Consider the following 26,256-nt stretch of genomic DNA (forward strand, 5'->3'; position numbering starts at 1 on the left):
TGGTTTGATATATGTTTTCAAGCTTAGAACAGGTTGATGATCAAAATCACTCTAGCCATGGCGGATTAAGCATCATAAAAACACCTCAATGGCGGGTCAAGTATTATGATGAAAGCCTCAAACGGCGGACCAAGCATTTCAAAACGCCTTAAGGGCGACATAAGGATTTTTTAAGATATCACAGAGGCAGTTTTGATTCCTAAATAGACCTATTACATGGCTCTCATGGCCAAATCAATGAGGTGTTATTCTGCTGATGCCCTTGGATCAGCTTGCTGCGAGCTTTGGCCAACTTCAATTTGCAAGTCGCCCAGTACCCAGTTACACTTGGATAACGCGGCGAACTCATCTTCATCGGTCAGCAATGATGAGAGATCTGCGTCCAAGTCAAAAGGATTCTTGGGTCGACGCGGAGTTAAGCTGGTCGTCACAAAGGTTGGCGGGTTAACCTTCTTATTTTTGTTGTCGTAGGCGGCTTGGTATTTTGATAAATCTAGGCTTGCAGCAAGCTGAGTCGCCACCAAACGGGAGTCCTTGACAACACGTTGATAGACCTCTTCAGCGAATTCTGACCCATCATCCTTCAGTTGAGGAAAGCCCGCCGCTACTTCTTCTGGGTTTATCTCTGGAGCATATGCTAAGCACCGACTCAGTGTAGTCAGCGCTCCTTTCCGGGCGGCTGACCGAGTTAACTCGCCAATTTGGCAAGGAAGAGTGGATAAGCAGCCAAGCATCTTCTTTATTGATGTTATAGGTTCCTTGGCGCCCATCACTGCTTTCACAGTCAGCACACTCCCGGTATATAGCTGCTCCGTCAACGTGTAAATTGCCTTCAGCATCAGGACGCAATCATCCTGAAGGTTGGCGGCTCTCGGACCTGTATAAGAGATAATGATAGTCAGTGATTTATATAAAGGTATTTGTTTACAAAGGTCAAGAGTTGGTTTTTACCGAAGACGGCTTGCGCCATGTTTGAGATATGTCGCTTTAAGCCGGACAGCTCCTGTTGCACAGTATCCAACTTGGCTTCAGCTTTTTCTGCTCGCTTTGTTAAAGCATCTTGATCAGCTTGAGCCCTTTTTAAGTCGGCTTTTAGCTTCTCCATCTCAGATAAGATCAGTTGATACTTCTCTTCTGATTTGGCCCGGGCATCCTGCTGATCGGATAAACTTTTCTTCAAGTCGCCAAGTGCTGATTCAGTTTGGATAAGTGATTCCTGTTGAAGCATATAGTTAAGGGGAAAGTCTTAGAATTATTGCAAGCAACATCCCTGACACTTGGGGGCTAATGTATAATTTTTTAGACAAAATTATATAGTATCAAGACCCGGCTCATCTTTTTACTGATGACCCGGCCCTTGGGGGTTACAGGTCGAAAGTTTTTTAAATCATCAAGACCCGGCTCATCTTTTTACTGATGACCCGGCCCTTGGGGGTTAATGAGGATAATACAGTGTACAGTAAAACATACCTCATGTTTGTTCTTCAGCATTCGAAGCAGGCTCTTCTCCATCTCATAACTCGCCTCCAGGCGACTTGCAAAGCCAGAGCAAAGTTCTTTGAATTCCAGATTCTCATATTGGGAGAGCTTAGCTTTGGAAAGTTCATGCTCAAACACAGGTTGAGCTGATGATGATACATGCTTCGATAAAACCGTTGTGGCCGGTTTAGAGAAGCGGGTACCAGTGATAACCACAGCGTCCGGGTCTTCTGATGTTGTCAATGGACTTGGCGGGTTAGGCGCCTCCATGGTTTCCTTGGGTGAGCTGGGGAGATCCACTTGATCTTCAGGTTTTTCTTGGTCCGGGTTATCCTGAATCGGAGTCGATTTTTCGATAGGCTCCGAAGTTATAATGGGAGTTGACCCGCCAGTTTTCCTTTTCTTCGCGTGTGCCCTGAAAGAGAAGAGAGTGCATTTAAAGGAATGGATATTATCGCCATCAGACTAAAAGTAAATATTATCAAAAGGCTTACCCAGGGACACGGATCATCGGTGGAAGTGCCGATATCACTGAGTCGCTAGATGTAGGAGGAGAACTCTGCAAAAAATCATACTTCGAAGATATGAGCGAGTTACAAACGAGATCCAAAAGGACTTGAAGAAGTGTTATTAAAGGATACCTCATTTGGCCTTTTAATATTTCTTATTGGTAACCCGGACACCAGGTCTCCAGAATGACTTCGTGTTTTCCGATTTGAGGCATGTTGTGCTTTCTTCAGAAGGAAATTTGGATCCAAACAAGCATTTGGGTGTGAGAAGGGAACTTTCCCACAAATTCGTCTGGCCGGCTTAGGTGGAGAAGGAGATGAGTTGGAGGAAACAGAAATTACCTCTACAGAATCCTCCTGGCTTTCATTGTCTTCATTCTACACAAGAGATACAAAGGTGTAAACACAAAATGATCAGTAATGGATGTCGAGTTAAAAGAGGTTGGATTTTTTTACCTTCGAAAGTACGTCGCCGACTTGGGATTCATCGGCTTCAGATGGCTCGGTAACAGCAGCTTTACCCTTGCCCTTGGATTTCTTCTTTGGAGGCGGCCTAGCTTGCTTCATGGCTGGCTTTTTTGGCTTCTTAGACCAAAATTTATCACCTTTCTGAAATGGCATATTTTATAAGAGGTCATAGTTCAAGTAAGACGTAAGGAATAAAGAACAAAAGCCGGGTTAAGTTATTTACCTTTGGAGCCGGGTTAATCTTGCAGAAAGGTTTAAGACCTATTTGGCCGCATTTCGCCGCGGGTTCGCCGGTCAACTTCTTGATCATGGTTACGATATCATTCTCCGTCAGAGCCGTGCGGAAGTAGCACTGAGGATGGTTTAGAGTGTCGTCGAATTCACACATCAACCCGTCCCGGCGACTCAAAGGGAGGATACGCCATTCAACCCAGCAGCGTATCAAGTCAACCCAGTAAGGCCGTTGTTTGTCAAAGATCTTAACTCGGACAATATTGGGATGAAGTCTGACTCCTCTTCTTTAGTGAGCTTGTCTGGGAGTTTGAAATTTGTTGGAAGGCGATCCGCCCTATAACCCAGAAGCTTGTTCTCGCCTTCAGGCGAAGTCTCCTAGAAGTAGAACCAAGACTCGCCCCAGCCTTTGGGATGGCTTGGCATGGCGAGTGACGGGAATGAGCTATCCCTGCGGCGCTGAACATTGACACCACCCAGCTCTAGGCTAGGGCCATTGTGAAATTCTGTTTGGCGATTCAAGTGGAAGAAGTACCAGAATAAGGGAACTAAGGGTTCCATCCGCACGTAAGCCTCACAAAACACCTGGAACTGGCATACATTGCTTATCGAGTTGGGCCCTAGATCTTGGAGGCGGACGTTCATAAAAGTCATGGCGTCTCTGAGGAATTTAGATCCGGGCGGCTTAAAACCCCGCTCAAGGTGTTCAACAAAAACAACTATCTCCCCTTCCTTGGGATTGGGGACTTCTTCTCCTAACCCAGTGCGCCAACCAATAACCTCTTGAGGGTCCAGATTTCCCGTTTTCACATAACCATTAAGTATAGCGTCATTAACCTCGGTTGGGAGCCAGTCACTTTTGAAAACAGCGCCCATGCTACAAAGGGATAAAATTACGGGTGAATTAAAATGCCAAGTATCTACTGAAAATGGTGAAACAAGTTCGTTTGACTCACCAAATAATTTGCCTGATGGCTAAGCAAATTTTTTGATCCGCCAACGAAGGTCCGGGTCAGGTTGCCAGGGCGACTTACGAAACTTTTGCTACTTAAGGGAGCGGTGTTTCAAAGCATTAGTGGTATTTGTCAAAATGGTGAAGTATGAGACTACAAACAGATTTCACTTGACAAGCGATAGATTATGGATCTGCCAAGCAGACGGAAATGAATGCGAAAAATGACTAGATATAGTAACATGCGACTAAGGTGGGACTGTACTGTTGATTTGGTGAAGCCCTACTCTAAGTATGCAAGTAGAGGCCGAACAAATAAAGGTATGAAAGACATCGATTTTCTCGTTATCATCGCCGCCAACTAATCGGGAACAAATAAAGCTATTCGGGAGGCACCAAGAACGCGGCAGTGATGAACTTCGAAAAGGAACTTGGATCTGCTCTTGAAATGACAGAAACCTAACCTGGTGGATTCGGCTGGAGACGGTCGACGGCGATGAATTGCTCGGCCGTGACGAGGAGCACGGACGGCGATGAAGGTCTCGGACAGATGCGAAAACCTCGGGCGGCGACGAAGTGTTTGGCGGCGACGAGGTGCTCGATGGCGGCGAACTGCTCGGCCACGGCGAAGTGCTTGACGGCGACGAAGTCTTCGGGCGGCACCGAAGCTTTCGGATGGCGACGAGGTCCTCGGGTGGCCGCGGAGCTCTCGGAAGGCGATGAGGGTTTTCGCTGTGATAGTGGAGAAGGGAGGGGCAACAAGACTGGTAGGTGGAATGCGCCCAGTCCCTTCCTCCCGCCTATTTATTAGGTCGGGCGCTAGGATCGAGGCACCACGAGCGGGAACCACCAAAAGATAAAGATTCGCCATGATGGCGCCCCAAAATTTTTGGGATAACGATACCGAAGGATCCGTTGGGGATTACGTCATTATCCTTTTCGGGATTCAAGGGATAAGGAGGTGCCAACAAGGAATGGTTTGGTGACTCAAGTTTTTCCGCAACAGATGGCGGGTTAAGTTCATGGCGTATAAGAGGAGTGAAGATGAATCGCCCTTAATTGAGTAAGGATATTGGCATGAAGGAAATTCAAGTCAATCTCGGGCCTAATATTGGGGATATTATCTGTTGATAACCCGCCCTAGTTGGGCCGGATCACCAAAGCTGGCGATTCATCTAAAATATGGTTCGAGCCTTGGCCTCGTAAGACCGAAGGTTGTATGGCGGTTTACGACTTCCGGAAACAGTCCATAATAGAGAAGGTCACCAAGCTTTGGAAAGGTGGCGACTTAGAGATCGTACGAGTCACGATTTGTATAAAGGAAGGAACCCTTGTAAACCCTAGGGACTAGACCTGTATATAAAGGCGAGTCCCAGGGAAGAAGAGGGTAGGTTAGAAATCATCAAGTGCTAGGTCTGGCGAGTTACGCCCTCCTTGTAATAGAAACTCCATCAATACAACACAAAGCAGGACGTAGGCTTTTACCTCCTCACGAGGGGCCGAACTTGAGTAAATTGTCGTCTCACTCTCATTCAACCCCTTTGAGTCGCCACCAAAGTGCGATGGCTCCAATACTAAGTTCTTTCACGAGGACATCTGTCTTGACAAAACCACGACAGGTATGACACTTGCCCGATATTCAATCGTCGGTATCCCTATACCTTGTTCAATGTTGTTACCGACAAGTCTCTTTACTCATTGCGTAACACATCATCCTGTGGCTAACTCCTTAGTCACATTGAGCTCATTGTGATGATGCATTATCGAGTGGGCCCAGAGATACCTTTCCGTCACACGGAGCGACAAATCTCAGTCTCGATTCGTACAACCCAACAAACACTTTCGGAGATACCTGTAGTGCACCTTTATAATCACCCTGTTACGTTGTCACGTTTGTTACACCCAAAGCACTCTTACGGTATTCGGGAGTTGCACAATCTCATGGTCTAAGGAAATGATACTTGACATTAGAAAAGCTTTAGCAGACGAACTACACGATCTTGTTCTATGCTTAGGATTGGGTCTTGTCCATCACATCATTCTTCTAATTATGTGATCCCGTTATCAATGACATCCAATGTCCATGATTAGGAAACCATGACCATCTATTGATCAACGAGCTAGCCAACAAGAGGCTCACTAGGGACATGTTGTGATATATTTATTCACACATATATTACGATTTCCAGTTAATAAAATTATAGCATGGACAATAGACAATTATCATGAACAAGGAAATATAATAATAACCAAATTATTATTGTCTCGAGGGCATATTTCCAACACTCTCCCACTTGCACTAGAGTCAGTAATCTAGTTCACATCACTATGTGATTGCATTGAATCTAACACCCATACAGTTCAGGTGTTCGATCATGTTTAGCTTGTGAGAGAGGTTTATTAGACAACGGGTCTGAAACTTTCGGATCCGTGTGTGCTTTACAAATCTCTATGTCTTCCTATAGATGATGCTACCATGTACCATTTGGAACTATTCCAAATGACTGCTCTACTATACGAATCCGGTTTACTACTCAGAGTCATCCGGATTAGTGACAAAGCTTGCATCGTCGTAATCCTTTACGATGAACTCTTCTACCACACCATAATCGAGAAAAAATTCCTTAGTCCACTAGTTACTAAGGATAACTTTGACTGATGTCCACTGATCCCTTCTTGGATCTCTCTTGTACCCCTTGACAAACTCATGGCAAGGCACACTTCACGTGCGGTACACAACATAGCATACTATAGAGCCTACGACTAATGCATAGGGGGGACCTTCGTCCTTTCTCTTTCTTCTGCCATGGTCGGGCTTTTGATTCCTACTCAAATTCACACCTTACAACACAGCCAAGAACTCCTTCTTTGCCGATCTATTTTGAACTCCTTCAAAAACTTGTCAAGGCATATATTTTGTTGAAAGTTCTATTAAGCACTTTGATCTATCTCCATAGATCTTGATGCTCAATGCTCAAGTAGCTTTATCCAGGTTTTCCTTTGAAAAACAATTTTCAAACAACCCTATATGCTTTCCAAAAATTCTACATCATTTGCGGTCAACAATATGTCAACCACATATACTTATCAGAAAATCTATAGTGCTCCCACTCACTTCTTTGGAAATACAAGTTTCTCATAAAATTTGTAAAAAACCAAAATCATTGATCATCTCATCAAAGCGTACATTCCAACTCCAAGATGCTTGCTCCAGTCCTTAGAAGGATCGCTAGAGCTTTGCATAGTTGTTAGCACCCTTTAGGATTGACAAAATCTTCTGGTTGTATCGCATACAATGTTTCCTCAGTGAAACCGTCGAGGAAACAATATTTTGACATCCTATCTGCAAGATTTCATAAAGGATGCAGCAACTGCTAATATAATTTCAACAGACTTTCAGCATCGCTACGAGTGAGAAAATCTCATCGTAGTCAACTCTTTGAACTTGTCGGAAACATCTTCGCAAGAAGTCGAGTTTTCTTAATGGTGACTTTTCACCATCATCGTATGTCTTCCTTTTAAAGATACATCTGTAGTTAATAGTCTTATGACCATCAAGTAGTTCTTCCAAAGTCTATACTTTGTTTTCATACCTGGATCCACTCTCAGATTTCATGGCCTCCAGCCATTTGTCGGAATCCGGGCCCACCATCGCTTCTCCATAGCTCGCAGGTTCATTGTTGTCTAACAACTTGACCTCCAAGACAGGATTACCGTACCACTCTGGAGTAGTACGCGTCCTTGTCGACCTACTAGGTTTGGTAGTAACTTGATCCGAAGCTTTATGGTCACTATCACAGCTTCCTCTTCAATTGGTGTAGGCGCTACAAGAACAACTTCATGCACCCTGCTACACACTGGTTGAAGTGATGGTTTAGATAACCTCATTAAGTTTCCACCATCCTACCACTCAATTCTTTCGAGAGAAACTTTTCCTCGAGAAAGGACTCGCTTCTGGAAACAAACACTTTTGCTTCCGGATCTGAGATTGGAGGTATACCCAACTGTTTTGGGTGTCCTATGAAGATGCATTTATCCGCTTTGGGTTCCAGCTTATCACGCTGAAACACTTTCACATAAGAATCGCAGTCCGAAACTTGTAAGAAACAACAACTTAGGTTTGTTTAAACCATAGTTCATACGGTGTCATCTCAACGGAGTTACGTGCTGCCCTATTTAAAGTGAATGCGGTTGTCCGTAATTCCTAACCATAAACGATAGTGGTAATTTGATAAGAGACATCATAGTATGCACCATATCTAACAGGGCACAACTATGACATACGGACACACCATCTAACTATGGTGTTCCAGGTGGCATGAGTTGTGAAACAATTTTCACGTGAAACAATTTTCACATTGTCTTAAATGTTTACCAAACTCGCAACTCATATATATATATATATATATATATATATATATAGAAACTCTATTCATCACCCAGGGTGCAAAATAGGTTATTCTTCATCCGAGGTAATCTTACAAGCTTTTTATAAATAAATTACATTTAAAATACAAATAGTTACATTCATATTGACCCACTATGTAAAATTTGGCATAAAGTTTTAAAAAATATAGGCTGTAAGACAAGAAAATATGCATTTTATGTATCTTTTATACTATGTTTTTACGTTTGTAATTTTACGTAACAAAAATATTTTTTACGATGATTATATATTTTCTTACGGTCTGTTTTTACGTATGGAATAAGAAAAAATTACGGAACGTAAAATTACGATGCATTGATGCTAAAATGGAGGGGGTGAAGAATAACTGTTCCTCATCCAGGGTGACGAATAGCGCGACCCTATATATATATACCCCCTCCATTTTAACATCAATGCATCGTAATTTTACGTTCTGTAAATTTTGTCTTATTTTATACGGAAAAAGAGACCGTAAAAAATATAATCAATGTAAAAATATTTTATGTCTATATATATATATGTTTACCTCCACGATCACATCGTAGACATATTATCCTCTTGTCACGATGATCTTCAACTTCACTCTGAAATTACTTGAACCTTTCAATAATTCAGATTTGTGTTTCATCAAGTAAATATACTAGTATCTACTCAAATCATATGTGAAGTAAGAACATAATGATATCCACTGCGTGCCTGGTACTCATCGGACTGCACACGTCAAAATGTATTACTTCCAACAAGTCTTGTTCCATCTCACTGGAAAACGAGATCTTCAGTCATCTTGCCCATGTGGTATGATTTGCATGTCTCAAGTTATTCAAAATCAAATGAGTCCAAACGATCCATCCGCATGGAGTCTCTTCATGCGTTTGTACCAATAGGCATGGTTTACATGTCTCAAACGTTTCAAAAATGAGTGAGTACAAAGATCCATCAGCATGGAGCTTCTTCATGCATTTTATACCCATATGACTCAAGCGGTAGTACTACAAGTAAGTGGTACTATCATCACTACTTTGTATCTTTTGGCAACAATATTATGAACATGTGTATCACTACGATCGAGATTGAGTAAACCATTCATTTTAGGTGCAAGACCATTGAAGGTATTATTCAAGTAAACATAATAACCATTATTCTCTTTAAATGAATAACCATATTGCAATAAACATAATCCAATTAAGTTCATGCTCAACGCAAAACACCAAATAACAATTATTTAGGTTTAACACTAATCTCGATGGTAGAGGGAGCGTGCGATGTTTGATCACATCAACCTTGGAAACACTTCCAACACACATCGTCGCCTCGCCTTTAGCCAATCTCCGTTCATTCCGTAGATTTTATTTCGAGTTACTAACACTTAGCAACTGAACCGGTATCCAATATACTTTTGTCGACTTTTCCAGCCTTCTCATCTACCAAGTATCTAGGATAGTTCAATGATTGTTCCCCTCATTACAGAAGCACTTAGTCTCGGGTTTGGGTTCAACCTTGGGTCTCTTCACTAGAGCAACAACTGGTTTGTCGTTTCATGAAGCATCCCTTCTTGCCCTTGCCCTTCTTAAAACTAGTGGTTTCACTAACCATCAACAACTGATGCTCCTTTTCGATTTCTACTTTCGCGGTGTCAAACATCGCGAATAGTTCAAGGATCATCATATCTATCCCTGATATGTTACAGTTCATCACTAAGCTCTAATAGCTTGGTGGCAGTGACTTTGAAGAGCCACCACTATCTCATCCGGAAGACCAACTCCCACTTGATTCAAGTGATTGTAGCACTCAGACAATCTGAGCACATGCTCAATGATTGAGCTTTTCTCCCTTACTTTGTAGACAAAAAGTCTTGTCGGAGGTCTCATACCTCTCAACAAGGGCACGAGCATGAAATCCCAATTTCATCTCTTGGAAAATCTCGTATGTCCGGCGATGTTCGAAACATCTTCAGCGCATCAATTCTAAGCCGTTTAAGCATCATGCACTGAACTATCATGTAGTTATCAAAGAATCGTGTATGTCAGATGTTCGCAACATCCATAGACGAATCTTGGGGTTCTGCACACCGAGCGGTGCATTAAGGACATAAGCCTTCTGTGCAGCAATGACGATAATCCTCAGTTAATGGACCGAGTCCGCATAATTGCTACTATCAACTTTCAACTAAATTTTCTCTAGGAACATATAAAAAACCGTAGAGCTATAGTGCAAGTTACAACATAATTTGTAAAGACCTTTTGACTATGTTCATGATAATTAAGTTCATCTAATCAAATTATTTAATGAACTCCCACTCAGATAGACATCCCTCTAGTCATCTAAGTGGCACATGATCCACGTCGACTAGCCCGTGTCCGATCATCACATGAGAAGGACTAGTCATTGATGGTGAACATCTCCATGTTGATCGTATCATCCATACGACTCATGTTCGAACTTTCGGTTTCCCATGTTCCGAGGCCATGTCTGTACATGCTAGGCTCGTCAAGTCAACCTAAGTGTTTCACGTGTGTAAATCTGGCTTACACCCATTGTATGCGAACGTTAGGATCTATCACACCCGATCATCACGTGGTGCTTCAAATCAACGATCCTTCACAACGGTGCACACTTAGGGGGAACACTTTTCTTGAAATTTTAGTGAGGGGTCATCTTATTTACTACCACCGTTCTAAGAAAATAAGATATAGAAACATGATAAACATCACATGAAAATCATATAGCGACATGATATGGCCAATATCATCTTGCTCCTTTGATCTCCATCTTCGGGGCATGGCATGATCATCATTGTCACCGGCATGACACGTTGACCTCCATCATTGTGTCTTCATGAAGTCGTCTCGCCAACTATTACTTCTACTACTACTAGTTAAATGCCCGTGCGTTGCCACGCGAAAAATTAATATCATATTTTTTTCTATTTCTGACAATGTATTCACAAATATGGTGTCTTCCTCCGTCCTATTTAGCAACTTCCACATCTCCCTTGGAGGTCATAAAACCAACATATAGGCTAACCAATCAACTTTTATACTCCGTAAAACTATGGGGAGTGTAATGTGCATGCAATGTTCTACCAAATCGCTACATCAAACTTGTTTTTCTCTCCCGACCTTTCGCCATATCACGCCTCATGTTCTTCTTTCTCTTTGATTTAATGACATCCCACTTCATTGTGTCTCCATCATCAACTTCGTGTTGTATCAAACTTGGAAATTTCCGCCATTAATATTGATAATGAAGGTCGAGCCAAGTATCGTCTATTTTGGTACGAAGGTAGTAATTCCAACTAATCAGGTAGTGAAAGCATTGTTGGGGAACGTCGCATGGGAAACAAAAAATTTCCTACGCGCACGAAGACCTATCATGGTGATGTCCATCTACGAGAGGGGATGTTCGATCTACGTACCCTTGTAGACCGCACAGCAGAAGCGTTAGTGAACGCGGTTGATGTAGTGGAACGTCCTCACGTCCCTCGATCCGCCCCGCGAACCGTCCCTCGATCAGTCCCACGATCTAGTGTCGAACGGACGGCACCTCCGCGTTCAGCACACGTACAGCTCGACGATGATCTCGGCCTTCTTGATCCAGCAAGAGAGATGGAGAGGTAGATGAGTTCTCCGGCAGCGTGACGCTGCTCCGGAGGTTGGTGGTGATCTTATCACAGCAGGGCTCCGCCCGAGCTCCGCAGAAATGCGATCTAGAGGAAAAAACCGTGGAGGTATGTGGTCGGGCTGCCGTGGAAAAGTCGTCCCAAATCAGCCCTAAACCTCCATATATATAGGGGGAAGAGGGGGAGCCTTGCCTTGGGGTCCAAGGACCCTCAAAGGCTTCAGCCGAGCCAAAGGGGGGAAGGTCTCCCCTTCCAAACCGAATCCAACTTGGTTTGGAAGGTGGAGTCCTTCTTCCCTTTCCCACCTCCTCCTTTTTTTCTTTTCTCTTTGATTTTCTTCCTATGGCGCATAGGGCCTTCTTGGGCTGTCCCACCAGCCCACTAAGGGCTGGTGCGCCACCCCCAAGGCCTATGGGCTTCCCCGGGGTGGGTTGCCCCTCCGGTGAACTCCCGGAACCCATTCGTCATTCCCGTTACATTCCCGGTAACTCCGAAAACCTTCCGGTAATCAAATGAGGTCATCCTATATATGAATCTTCGTTTCCGGACCATTCCGGAAACCCTCGTGACGTCTTTGATCTCATCCGGGACTCCGAACAACATTCGGTAACCAACCATATAACTCAAATACGCATAAAACAACGTCGAACCTTAAGTGTGCAGACCCTGCGGGTTCGAGAACTATGTAGACATGACCCGAGGGACTCCTCGGTCAATATCCAATAGCTGGACCTGGATGCCCATATTGGATCCTACATATTCTACGAAGATCTTATCGTTTGAACCTCAGTGCCAAGGATTCATATAATCCCGTATGTCATTCCCTTTGTCCTTCGGTATGTTACTTGCCCGAGATTCGATCGTCAGTATCGGCATACCTATTTCAATCTCGTTTACCGGCAAGTCTCTTTACTCGTTCCGTAATACAAGATCCCGCAACTTACACTAAGTCACATTGCTTGCAAGGCTTGTGTGTGATGTTGTATTACCGAGTGGGCCCCGAGATACGTCTCCGTCACACGGAGTGACAAATCCCAGTCTCGATCCATACTAACTCAACGAACACCTTCGGAGATACCTGTAGAGCATCTTTATAGTCACCTAGTTACGTTGCGATGTTTGATACACACAAAGCATTCCTCCGGTGTCAGTGAGTTATATGATCTCATGGTCACAGGAACAAATACTTGACACGCAGAAAACAGTAGCAACAAAATGACACGATCAACATGCTACGTCTATTAGTTTGGGTCTAGTCCATCACATGATTCTCCTAATGATGTGATCCAGTTATCAAGCAACAACACCTTGTTTATAATCAGAAGACCCTGACTATCTTTGATCAACTGGCTAGCCAACTAGAGGCTTGCTAGGGACAGTGTTTTGTCTATGTATCCACACATGTATATAAGTCTTCATTCAATACAATTATAGCATGGATAATAAACGATTATCATGAACTAAGAAATATAATAATAACTAATTTATTATTGCCTCTAGGGCATATTTCCAACAGTCTCCCACTTGCACTAGAGTCAGTAATCTAGTTCACATCACCATGTGATTCCAACGAATCCAACACCCATATATTTATGGGGTCTGATCACGTCTTGCTCGTGAGAGAGGTTTTAGTCAACGGTTCTGAAACTTTCAGGTCCGTGTGTTCTTTACAAATCTTTATGTCATCTTATAGATGCTGCTACTATGTGCTATTCGGAAATACTCCAAATATCTACTCTACTATATGAATCCGTTTCACTACTCATAGTTATTCGGATTAGTGTCAAAGCTTGCATCGACGTAACCCTTTACGATGAACTCTTTAACCACCTCCATAATCGAGAAAAATTCCTTAGTCTATGAGTTACTAAGGATAAATTTTGACCGCTGCTAGTGATTCAATCATGGATCACTCTCTGTACCTCTCAACAGAGTGCAAGGCACACATCAGGTGCGGTACTCAGCATGGCATACTTTAGAGTCTACGGCTAAGGCACAGAATACGACCTTCGTCTATTCTCTTTATTCTGCCGTGGTCGGGTTTTGAGTCTTACTCAAATTCACACCTCACAACGCAACCAAGAACTCCTTCTTTGCTGATCTATTTTGAACTCCTTCAAAACTTGTCAAGGCATGCATTTTGTTGAAACTTCTATTAAGCGTTTTGATCTATCTCCATAGATCTTGATGCTCAATGTTCAAGTAGCTCATTCCAGGTATTTCTTTGAAAAACCTTTCAAACAACCTTGTATGCTTTACAGAAATTCTACATTACTTCTGATCCACAATATGTCAACCACATATACTTATCAGAAATTCTATAGTGCTCTCACTCACTTCTTTGGAAATACAAGTTTCTCATAAACCTTGTACAAACCCAAAATCTTTGATCACCTCATCAAAGTGTATATTCCAACTCCGAGATGCTTGCACCAGTCCATTGAAGGATCACTGGAGCTTGCATACTTGTTAGTATCTTTAGGATCGACAAAACCTCTTGGTTGTATCACATACAATGTTTGCTCAAGGAGACCGTCGAGGAAACAATGTTTTGACATCCTATGTGCAATATTTCATAAGTAATGCAGCAACTACTAACATAATTCTAACAGACTTTTAGCATCGCTACGAGTGAGAAAGTCTCATCATAGTCAATTGTTTGATCTTGTCGGAAACATCTTTGCGACAAGTCGAGCTTTTCTTAATAGTGACTTATCACCATCGTCGTCTGTCTTCCTTTTAAAGATCCATATTTACTCAATAGTCCTACGACCATCAAGTAGTTCTTCCAAAGTCTACACTTTGTTTTCATACATGGATCCTCTCTCGGATTTCATGGCCTCCAGCCATTTGTCGGAATCCGGGCCCACCATTGCTTTCTTCATAACTCGTAGGTTCAGTGTTGCTCAACAACATGACCTCCAAGACAGGGTTACCGTACCACTCTGCAGCAGTACGCGACCTTGTCAACCTACGAGGTTTGTAGTAACTTGATCCGATCCTTGATGATCACCATCATCAGCTTTCACTTCAATTGGTGTAGGCGCCACAGGAACAACTTCCTGCGCCCTGATACACATTGGTTGAAGTGATGGTTCAATAACCTCATCAAGTTCTACCACCCTCCCACTCAATTCTTTCGAGAGAAACCTTTCCTCGAGAAAGGATCCGTTTCTGGAAACAAACACTTTGCTTTCGAATCTGAGATAGGAGATGTACCCAACCTTTTTGGATATCCTATGAAGATGCATTTATCCGCTTTGGGTTCGAGCTTATCAGACTGAAACTTTTTCACATAAGTGTCGAAGCCCCAAACTTTCAAGAAACGACAGTTTAGATTTCTCTAAACCTTAGTCTATACTGTGTCATCTCAACGGAAATATGCGGTGCCCTATTTAAAGTGAATGCGGTTGTCTCTAATGCATAACCCATAAACGATAGTGGTAATTCCATAAGAGACATCATAGCATGCACCATACCAAATAGTGTGTGGCTATGATGTTCAGACATATCATCACACTATGATGTTCCAGGTGGCATGAACTGCGAAACAATTTCCACATTGTCTTAACTGCGTACCAAAACTCGTAACTCAGATATTCATTTCTATGATCATATCGTAGACAGTTTATCCTCTTGTTACAACGAACTTCACTCTGAAACAGAATTGAACTTTTCAATATTTCAGACTTGTGATTCATTAAGTAAATACTCTTGTATCTACTTAAATCGTCATTGAAGTAAGAACATAATGATATCCACTGCGTGCCTTAGCACCCATTGGACTGCATACATCAAAATGTATCACTTCCAACAAGTTACTATCTTATTTCATCTCAATGAAAACAAGGCCTTGCTCATGTGGTATGATTTGCATGTCACTAGTGATTCAAAATCAAGTGAGTATAAAGATCCATCAGCATGGAGCCTCTTCATGCAATTTATACCAACATGACTCAAGCGGCAGTGCCACAAGTAAGTGGTACTATCATCATTACCTCGTATCTTTTGGCACCAATATCATGAACATGTGTAACACTACGATCGAGATTCAATAAACCATTGAAGGTGATTATTCAAGAAAATAGAGTAACCATTATTCTCTTTAAATGAATAATCGTATTGCAATAAACACGATCCAATCATGTTCATGCTTAACGCAAGCACCAAATAACAATTATTTTGGTTTAACACCAATCCCGATGGTAGAGGGAGCGTGCGACGTTTGATCATATCAACCTTGGAAACACTTCCAACACGTATCGTCACCTCGCCTTTAGCTAGTCTCCGTTTATGCCGTAGCTTTCATTTCGTGTTACTAATCACTTAGCAACCGAACCGGTATCCAATACCCTCATGCTACTAGGAGTACTAGTAAAGTACACATCAACATCATGTATATCAAATATACTTCTTTCGAATTTTGCCAGCCTTCTTATCTACCAAGTATCTAGAGTTGCTCCGCCTCAGTGACTGTTCCCCTCATTACTGAAGCACTTAGTCTCGGGTTTCGGTTTAATCTTGGGTCTCTTCATTAGTGCAGCAACTGTTTTGCCGTTTCACGAAGTATCCCTTCTAGCCCTTGCCTTCCTTGAAACTTAGTGGTTTTACAAACCATCAACTATTGATGCTCCTTCTTGATTTCTACTTTCGCAGTGTCAAACATCGCGAATCGCTCAAGGATCATTGTATCTATCCTTGATATGTTATAGTTCATCACGAAGCTCTCACAGTTTGGTGGCAATGATTTTGGAGAACCATCACTATCTCATCTGGAAGATTAACTCCCACTTGATTCAAGTGATTTTCGTACTCAGACAATCTGAGCACACGCTCAACGATTGAACTTTTCTCCTTTACTTTGTGGACAAAGAATCTTGTCGGAAGTCTCGTACCTCTCAACAAGGGCACGAGCATGAAATCACAATTTCATCTCTTTAGAACATCACCTATGTTTCGTGACGTTTCAAAACGTCTTCGGTGCCTTTGCTTCTAAGCCATTAAGTATTTTGCACTGAACTATCGTGTAGTCGTCAGAAACGTGTATGTCGGATGTTCACAGCATCCACAGACGACGCTCGAGGTGCAGCACACCGAGTGGTGCATTAAGGACATAAGCCTTCTGCGCAGCAACGAGGACAATCCTCTTCAAAGTTTGCTACTATCAACTTTCAACTAAATTTTCTCTAGGAACATATAAAAACAGTAGAGTTATAGCGCAAGCTACATCGTAATTCGCAAAGACCATTAGACTATGTTCATGACAATTAGTTCAATTAATCATATTACTTAAGAACTCCCACTCAAAAAGTACATCTCTCTAGTCATTTGAGTGGTACATGATCCAAATCCACTATCTCAAGTCCGATCATCACGTGAGTCGAGAATAGTTTCAGTGGTAAGCATCTCTATGCTAATCATATCAACTATACGATTCATGCTCGACCTTTCGGTCTCATGTGTTCCGAGGCCATGTCTGCACATGCTAGGCTCGTCAAGCTTAACCCGAGTGTTCTGTGTGTGCAACTGTTTTGCACCCGTTGTATGTGAACGTTGAGTCTATCACACCCGATCATCACGTGGTGTCTCGAAACGAAGAACTCTCGCAGCGGTGCACAGTCGGGGAGAACACAATTTCATCTTGAAATTTTAGTGAGAGATCACCTCATAATGCTACCGTCGTTCTAAGCAAGATAAGGTGCAAAAAGGATTAACATCACATGCAATTCATAAGTGACATGATATGGCCATCATCATGCGCTTCTTGATCTCCATCACCAAAGCACCGGCACGATCTTCTTGTCACCGGCGTCACACCATGATCTCCATCATCATGATCTCCATCAACGTGTCGCCATCGGGGTTGTCATGCTACTCATGCTATTACTACTAAAGCTACGTCCTAGCAATATAGTAAACGCATCTGCAAGCACAAATGTTAGTTTAAAGACAACCCTATGGCTCCTGCCGGTTGCCGTACCATCGACGTGCAAGTCGATATTAACTATTACAACATGATCATCTCATACATCCAATATATCACATCACATCGTTGGCCATATCGCATCACAAGCATACCCTGCAAAAACAAGTTAGACGTCCTCTAATTTTGTTGTTGCATGTTTTACGTGGTGACCATGGGTATCTAGTAGGATCGCATCTTACTTACGCAAACACCACAACGGAGATATATGAGTTGCTATTTAACCTCATCCAAGGACCTCCTCGGTCAAATCCGATTCAACTAAAGTTGCAGAAACTGACACTTGCCAGTCATCTTTGAGCAACGGGGTTACTCGTAGCGATGAAACCAGTCTCTCGTAAGCGTACGAGTAATGTCGGTCCAAGCCGCTTCAATCCAACAATACCGCGGAATCAAGAAAAGACTAAGGAGGGTAGCAAAACGCACATCACCGCCCACAAAAACTTTTGTGTTCTACTCGAGAAGACATCTACGCATGAACCTAGCTCATGATGCCACTGTTGGGGAACGTCGCATGGGAAACAAAAAATTTCCTACACGCACGAAGACCTATCATGGTGATGTACATCTACGAGAGGGGATGTTCGATCTATGTACCCTTGTAGACCGCACAGCAGAAGCGTTAGTGAACGCGGTTGATGTAGTGGAACGTCCTCACGTCCCTCGATCCGCCCCGCGAACCGTCCCTCGATCAGTCCCACGATCTAGTGCCGAACGGACGGCCCCTCCGCGTTCAGCACACGTACAACTCGACGATGATCTCGGCCTTCTTGATCCAGCAAGAGAGACGGAGAGGTAGATGAGTTCTTCGGCAGCGTGACGGCGCTCCGGAGGTTGTTGGTGATCTTATCTCAGCAGGGCTCCGCCCGAGCTCCGCAGAAACGCGATCTAGAGGAAAAACCGTGGAGGTATGTGGTCGGGCTGCCGTGGAAAAGTCGTCTCAAATCAGCCCTAAAACCTCCGTATATATAGGGGAAGAGGGGGAGCCTTGCCTTGGGGTCCAAGGACCCTCAAGGGCTTCGGTCGAGCCAAAGGGGGGAAGGTCTCCCCTTCCAAACCGAATCCAACTTGGTTTGGAAGGTGGAGTCCTTCTTCCCTTTCCCACCTCCTCCTTTTTTTCTTTTCTCTTTGATTTTCTTCCTATGGCGCATAGGGCCTTCTTGGGCTGTCCCACCAGCCCACTAAGGGCTGGTGCGCCACCCCCAAGGCCTATGGGCTTCCCCGGGGTGGGTTGCCCCCCAGTGAACTCCCGGAACCCATTCGTCATTCCCGGTAACTCCGAAAACCTTCCGGTAATCAAATGAGGTCATCCTATATATCAATCTTCGCTTCCGGACCATTCCGGAAACCCTCGTGACGTCCGTGATCTCATCCGGGACTCCGAACAACATTCAGTACCAACCACATAACTCAAATACGCATAAAACAACGTCGAACCTTAAGTGTGCAGACCCTGCGGGTTCGAAAACTATGTAGACATGACCCGAGAGACTCCTAGGTCAATATCCAATAGCGGGACCTGGATGCCCATATTGGATCCTACATATTCTACGAAGATCTTATCGTTTGAACCTCAGTGCCAAGGATTCATATAATCCCGTATGTCATTCCCTTTGTCCTTCGGTATGTTACTTGCCCGAGATTCGATCGTCAGTATCGGCATACCTATTTCAATCTCATTTACCGGCAAGTCTCTTTACTCGTTCCGTAATACAAGATCCCGCAACTTACACTAAGTCACATTGCTTGCAAGGCTTGTGTGTGATGTTGTATTACCGAGTGGGCCCCGAGATACCTCTCTGTCACACGGAGTGACAAATCCCAGTCTCGATCGATACTAACTCAACGAACACCTTCGGAGATACCTGTGGAGCATCTTTATAGTCACCTAGTTACGTTGCGACGTTTGATACACACAAAGCATTCCTCCGGTGTCAGTGAGTTATATGATCTCATGGTCATAGGAACAAATATTTGACACGCAGAAAACAGTAGCAACAAAATGACACGATCAACATGCTACGTCTATTAGTTTGGGTCTAGTCCATCACATGATTCTCCTAATGATGTGATCCAGTTATCAAGCAACAACACCTTGTTTATAATCAGAAGACCCTGACTATCTTTAATCAACTGGCTAGCCAACTAGAGGCTTGCTAGGGACAGTGTTTTGTCTATGTATCCACACATGTATATAAGTCTTCATTCAATACAATTATAGCATGGATAATAAACGATTATCATGAACTAAGAAATATAATAATAACTAATTTATTATTGCCTCTAGGGCATATTTCCAACAAGCATTGGATACAAGTTGTCGGTCTTCTTGACATAGATATCATTGCTGGCGTACACGCCTCATACAACCACATTAGAGCATGTGTGACATGCTTTTGCTGCTCCTCTACATTAGCTCCCGCTTGAAATTGAGAACATGGTCATCTATTGTCTCTTGTGGGTAGTGTAGAAGAGCAGGACGACAACAATCTTTAACACGATGCACTTGAAGTCTTGCCAAGTTTCTCAAACTATGCTGGCACGTGAGCCCAGTTCTAGCTCATTGCCTCCGGAGTACCGTCATCAGGTCCCGGTCTATGCTTCGTACTACACGTTGTTGTTGTTCATGAAAAAAAGAATTAGCCTATGCCATCATATAATAGACAAGAAGGAGTATTATTGAAGCTTGAAGAACATATCAACATTGAAATATGATGCTTCTTCTTAGACTCGTCGTCCATAACACTGGGATCGTGAAAAATATATCAGAAGAACTGAAGATCGAGATAATAATCTGGTAAATTTCAGTTGTAGGATGAATTCCTATATGTGTATCATCTGACATGCTAACCTTTATTGTTTCAGCTTGAAAAACGTGGCTTTAGAGCCTTACAAATTAATACACGGAACAAATTCACAATAGACTAAACCTCTTGGAAGAAAATATAAAAAAGTAGAAAACATATTTTCCTAATGTGCCATCTAATAAAAGGTTCAGTATGTTGTCAATGCCACATAGATTTCTTTACCATAAAAGGAAAATGAGAAATCATAATCATATGTATGTGCAAAATTGATTTATGATATAGAGAATGATGAAAAGATGCATACATGTATGACAGAAAAGAGCAAATGTTATCTCTTGTCCATTCGTCGTCGTCTACCACCAATCACCATGGCACCTAGAAATACAAAAGGAAAATCCGGTCCTTGTAGAGATAACCTTTTGAACCTTCGATCAATTCACAAGATAATTGCCATCAGATTTTGTTAGTGCAGAGAAAAAAAATCCTCTTAAACAGTTTACACTGACTTCTAAACTAATTTTTTAGTACTTCCGTTAGCATCAAAAAATGCTATCTAAAATTCCACTCATATGAAGAAAAAAAAGTACGCCACTACAGATATTTTAAGACTTGGCAACTACAGATGAAGTAGCACACAATTAGAAAACCACATCAGCTAACAAATTAAGCCTTTGTCATGGTGAGCCTGAATTCTGCATGAATTGGATGACAAAATAAGAAGGCTAGTTTGGCAGTATATAAGCCCCCAATCATTATGTTGACTCAGTATATTATTTTTACCATAAAAGTTGTAGGAGAGGATTTGTATTGCTTTTGTAAGAAGAAAATATTGACTGTGTGTTGAACTCAATATATGCATGACAATCGATAATTGACTGCCAATCTCTTGTTATTGGATAAAATATGAGTTACTAAGTGTAATGATAGTAGACATAGTACTAATAACTGTCAATATACCAAATGCATATATTATTTGATGGCTTGAGTACATGGGAGGGACTACAAAAAGTTAAAAAATCACCTGGACAAATAATTTGTCATATTGTGAGGACCCTTTTTCCTTGATGCACATCATTTACACATCTAGCTGTCACAGGGTGCTTTATAAAGACAACTAACATATGGGAGACCCGTTAAGAGTACAAAATAAAATCTATTACCTTTAGGGTTTTTGGAGAGCAGAGCTCACAACCATATGCATTTGACTGTACAGCTAGCATTGATGATAGGAACTCGTCCTTGGGGTTCTAAATCAATTCCAAGAGGAAAGGCTTGTGCTACAGCTCAAATCTCTAGATAAATGCATAATACATACCTTGCACCGGAAAGCAATGTTGATGGCATCCCATGGCTTGAGATCAAAACTAATAACCTCTTCTTCATTTCCAATCTAGATACCATGATGTTGTACTTCAGAGGTAATCGTAATTTTTATTCAAATGACGGTGTATTTTCAAGTGGTGTTACCTTTGAAAGATACAATCTAGAGTAGTAAGCATCATGCACCATTTCTGTTATCCGGACCAAACGTACCTAGAACAGGAGTATATAATGAGAGTGACAGATGGAAGTAGATACTATTATTATCAAAAGAATACACATATACCAAAAAGTATGTAGTTCCGACAATTTCGTATTAAACTCACCGTATATCCCATCATTTCGGTCATCTCCTTTACCACATTATAAATTGTTGGCATTGGCTAGAAAGTCCCAGTAATGCAATGCGGTTCAAAAGTAGAAGGAAAAACCCGGTTATTCTGGACACATCTAAGGTTTCTTCCGTGCCGTATTCTTATCACAAAACCATATGGCACACATGTGAGCTCCACTGTGAAAACAGATACAACAAGCAATCACTGGAATTCGCCGAAGCGAACTAACCAGAAACCAAATTACTTAGAGGTTCTATCATTTTATAATAGCACAAGCAACCTACCAACCTCCATGACGCTAGAGTCGACGAACTCCTCGCTGCTGTCCGTGTTTTGCTACAGGCTACAATGCATATAAATGAATCAAACAAATGATATAAAATGTCTCAAAGTTCGAAGCTCATGTCATCTTCATACATTCGGGCATGTACAAATATCAAAAGGTCGCCCAGCAGGCTCCACAATAATCAAGCGCCTTCATAGTCCAAGCTCCCCCAAATCCATCCCATATGTGGGGGAGAAATGTAGTTCTCTCGACTATCCACCAAATTATCTTCAACACGAGGTGCCAAAACAAAATCCATCCTACGACACACCCTTTTCTTTTCCTGTCGGGCCCTCCCCCTTTTGCTCGGTTGCACGCCGTAGCCGGATATTTCTCCCTCTCCTTTAAAATCAGATGAGAGCTTGGTGGTGTTCAGAGTTAATTTGTGTGGCTCCCCCTCCCCCTCCTGCGCCGGGGGGAAACCCAAGCCCAGCTCCTCCTTCCTCCCTGCGCCTCCCTCCCCTCGCAGCCGCCCCCGCGTGCTGGCGGGCAAAGCCCGATCAGTTCAGGCTGCAACGGGCCTCCTCCTTCCCTCGCCCGATGTTGGATGGCGCGAGTCATCTGGGTTGGGCGGCAGCGCGGCGGTGCGGCGACGACAGCTGGCGGCCGGGCGTCGGCTGCATGCGGCAGTATGGAGTGGCTGATGCGGATAGGGGGTGTGCTCTGATCTCGGCGGTGGCGGCCCTGGGTTCGGCCTAGACCTGGCGCGGCTCGGTGCGTGGGGCTTGGGCCCTTGTGGTGTCGAGGCTCCGGCTCGCCGCAGGGGTTGGTTAGCTCCGGTGGCCGGCCTCTATTGTCGTGCTCCCTGGTGGTGGTGGGCCTGTCGCCCCCAGCCAGATCCGGCCCTGGGGGGCGTCTGGAGATGGCAGGTGTCGCGGGCTTCGGCTCGCTGGTTCTTCTGGCCGGCGTTGAGGTTTGTGGTGGCTTCTGTGTGGTCATGGCATGTTGGCTTCGTGGGAGGCGTGCGGGCTAGTGGAGGTGTTTTGCATGGGGTTGTGGTATTGGGAGGTGCTCCGGGCGAAAGCTTGCCTGTTGACGATGTTAGTGTCTGTGGATGTCGTCTCACCTTCTTGGAGGCACCGTCGAGGAGTTCTCTCCCTGCACCATCGAGGCCTTGTTGCTAAGGAAAGATCAAGTCATGGAAGTAGAGGCATACCAGTGATTTGTCAGAGAAGATAAAACTGACATGAAATTAACTGATTACCACGCTGCAATATTTCAAATAAACTCTACCGAGAACACTAAACTTGACCCAAAACCATCAAATACCCTTAAGGTACATTTGAATTAATAGCCATGTACTCCTTCAATCATATATCTAAGGTACAGTTCAATTTCATAGTTGAACCACAGTTCTTGAATCAATATTCATGTATTTGCTACTCGCCTACTGAGTAGGCCAAGCACCAATATACAGAATATGTAAAACTACATATTGTAATGTGCAGCAGTAATAGATAGATGAACAGTGTTTTTTGTGGTGTGCTACTGTAAATTTCAGGTAAAAATCCATGTACTTTGTATAGTGAAGGTAAAAAATTTTCAAGACAAAGTATATTGAAATAGCATGAGATCAGGGGTGAACGTACCACACTCAACCCGTACCTATGTAGCTGAGTTCACTGGATCATCATTGCCGATGAATTTTATGTGAAGATGCAAAAACCACCGTTGCCCAAATCGAGCAAGGATGACCACCTGATACGTCCTGGTCATCTCTGTTGACAACTCACACAAGGGGAAAAGGCACTTAACTCAACCTGATGTAGGTGAGTTCACTGGATCATCATCGTTGATGGCTTCGATGTGAAGATGTGAAAACCATCGGTGCCCAAATCAAGCAAGAATGACCTCCAGACACCAGTTGGTCATCTCTGTTGGCAATTCGCACAAGGGAAAAATGCATGCTGGTGCTCGCCATCTTCTGTCGGAAGCTTTCATGCCAAAAAATAAGTAAAATAGTGCTAAAGAAAATTACCATTTGCTCCCATTTGTTCATGGAGAAGACAATCCTATACTTGCTAAAAGAAAATATTTGTTTTGATTGCAAGACCACTACCACGATATTAATTATTCCAGCAAGTAATTTTCTTTTCATCTGTAACATCACGAGAAATGATTGACCAAATAAGAATCTATTAAAACATTAATCAGTTTATAGAGAGGAGGAGGTTGTGGCTACCTTGAAGATCAACACCCAATATGGAATTGCCCTTAGAAGAAATGGAGCTATGCGTACTCCAAGTATTTTCTGAAATATGCAACAAACATGGAATTGCCCACAAAGAGAAACATCTTCATATTACAAGAGGACACAGTTTAAGTACAATGAAGTATGAACTGATAAACAAACACGGGTTCAGACCATGCCCTCTGATACGTCGATGTGCACTAGCACTGCCAAGAACGGAGGCGCAGATCTCGGCCAACCCACCTCGCATGCACGTGTCCATTTCACAAAAACCATTGATTTCTATATTAATTTGTCCAATAAAATGACTACTACTTAAGTTCGCTCACATAATTGTTAAAGAGGTTCTAGTGCAGAGTAGTGATTGACTGAATATCTGTAGATGATGTTGCATGCATATTACTCTAAATACTCTCGGCTGTGCACACTGGAATGTATACATATACTAATTCACTAGAAGTTATATTTATCCAGCAATGTATTAACCATTATCAATCCACACAACTCTTGCTACAGTAGGAAAATCACAAGTAGAACACTCTGTTATCACAACTGAAAATAGCTTGCCATATTTTCTATAACTGGAAGCAGTCAAATCAAAGTACCGAAACATCAAAGGAAACAAACAAACTATGGATTCTATGGTTCCAATTGAATGAAAATTAGTTTTTCCTATACATAGAACCTTGAAATCTTTCATGTCTAATATTTTTTTTAAATCTTTCATGTCTACATATGCAGTAGATATAGTAGTCACGAAAAGCGCATAATTTCATATGAATAACTTACATCGGACGATCATTGATTATTCTGAAAAATAACCCAGTATTGGACTGGTGCAGACCATCAACAAATCACATGGCGTCATGACATAGAAGAACAATATAACTAATATCATGTTTCAACAAAAAGTTGTTGGAATAATTTGTATGAACAATAATAGTGCAGGTCACATCACGATCTAAGAAACGCCATGAGGTCACCGTGAGAGAGCACCGAGGGGCTTGGGAGGCGTCGAGGAGGCAATGCAGCGGCAGGTCTCATTGTCGAACAGGAAGAACGCGGTCATTGCCGCCAAGATCTTCCCATAACGCGCCCAATACTGCGGCGCTGGCCCTGGCGGCCACCTGCCCACAGGCCACCGTGTTCCTACGCCTCGCCACGTCGAGCACCTCGGCGACGTCGGCCACGACGGCAGACGAGTGTAGTGGCGGCGACAGCGATTTTTCTCATGAGATCGAGAGAGAGGATGGATCGGGAGCGAGAGGTGGGGAAACTGGGAGAGGGGACGTGGACGTGGGGCAGGGAGGGGCGCCGGCGATTTTTCTTGCGAGATCGAGAGAGAGGACGAATCGGGAGCGAGAGGTTGGGAGACTAGGGGTGTGTTTGGTTGGAGAACCAACTGTCATGGTTCCATTCCAGAGGAATGGGTCGGTTCCGTTTCTGTGTTTGGTACGAGCAAAAAAGTGGAACGGGATGGTTCCGTTCGAGTGTTTGGTTGGGAGGCATGGAATGAAAAATGGAAGGGAGAGGGCCGGCGGCGACGCGGCAGAGAGGAAGGGAGAGGGCCGGCGGCCGCGGCGGCCCCAGCGATGGCGCGGGTGGGCGGCG

General features: G+C 43.2%; 1 long non-coding RNA gene across 18 annotated transcripts; it reads right to left on the reverse strand.

The window, feature by feature from the left end:
* Positions 1 to 19,922: 19,922 nt before the first annotated feature.
* Positions 19,923 to 26,024, reverse strand: LOC123431808. Of its 18 annotated transcripts, none has more exons than XR_006623494.1 (7): positions 24,060 to 26,018; positions 23,521 to 23,574; positions 22,121 to 22,472; positions 21,942 to 22,007; positions 21,790 to 21,864; positions 20,779 to 20,899; positions 19,923 to 20,274 (listed from the first exon to the last, which is right to left on the reverse strand). It is a non-coding gene; the product is annotated as an uncharacterized LOC123431808 (long non-coding RNA). The 18 variants fall into 18 exon arrangements; XR_006623476.1 differs by having other exon boundaries at positions 24,044 to 26,018; XR_006623488.1 differs by having other exon boundaries at positions 23,521 to 23,552; positions 24,044 to 26,017.
* Positions 26,025 to 26,256: the final 232 nt, after the last annotated feature.

This window comes from Hordeum vulgare, chromosome 1H, assembly GCF_904849725.1.
Source record: "Hordeum vulgare subsp. vulgare chromosome 1H, MorexV3_pseudomolecules_assembly, whole genome shotgun sequence".
NCBI classification, from domain to species: Eukaryota; Viridiplantae; Streptophyta; class Magnoliopsida; order Poales; family Poaceae; genus Hordeum; species Hordeum vulgare.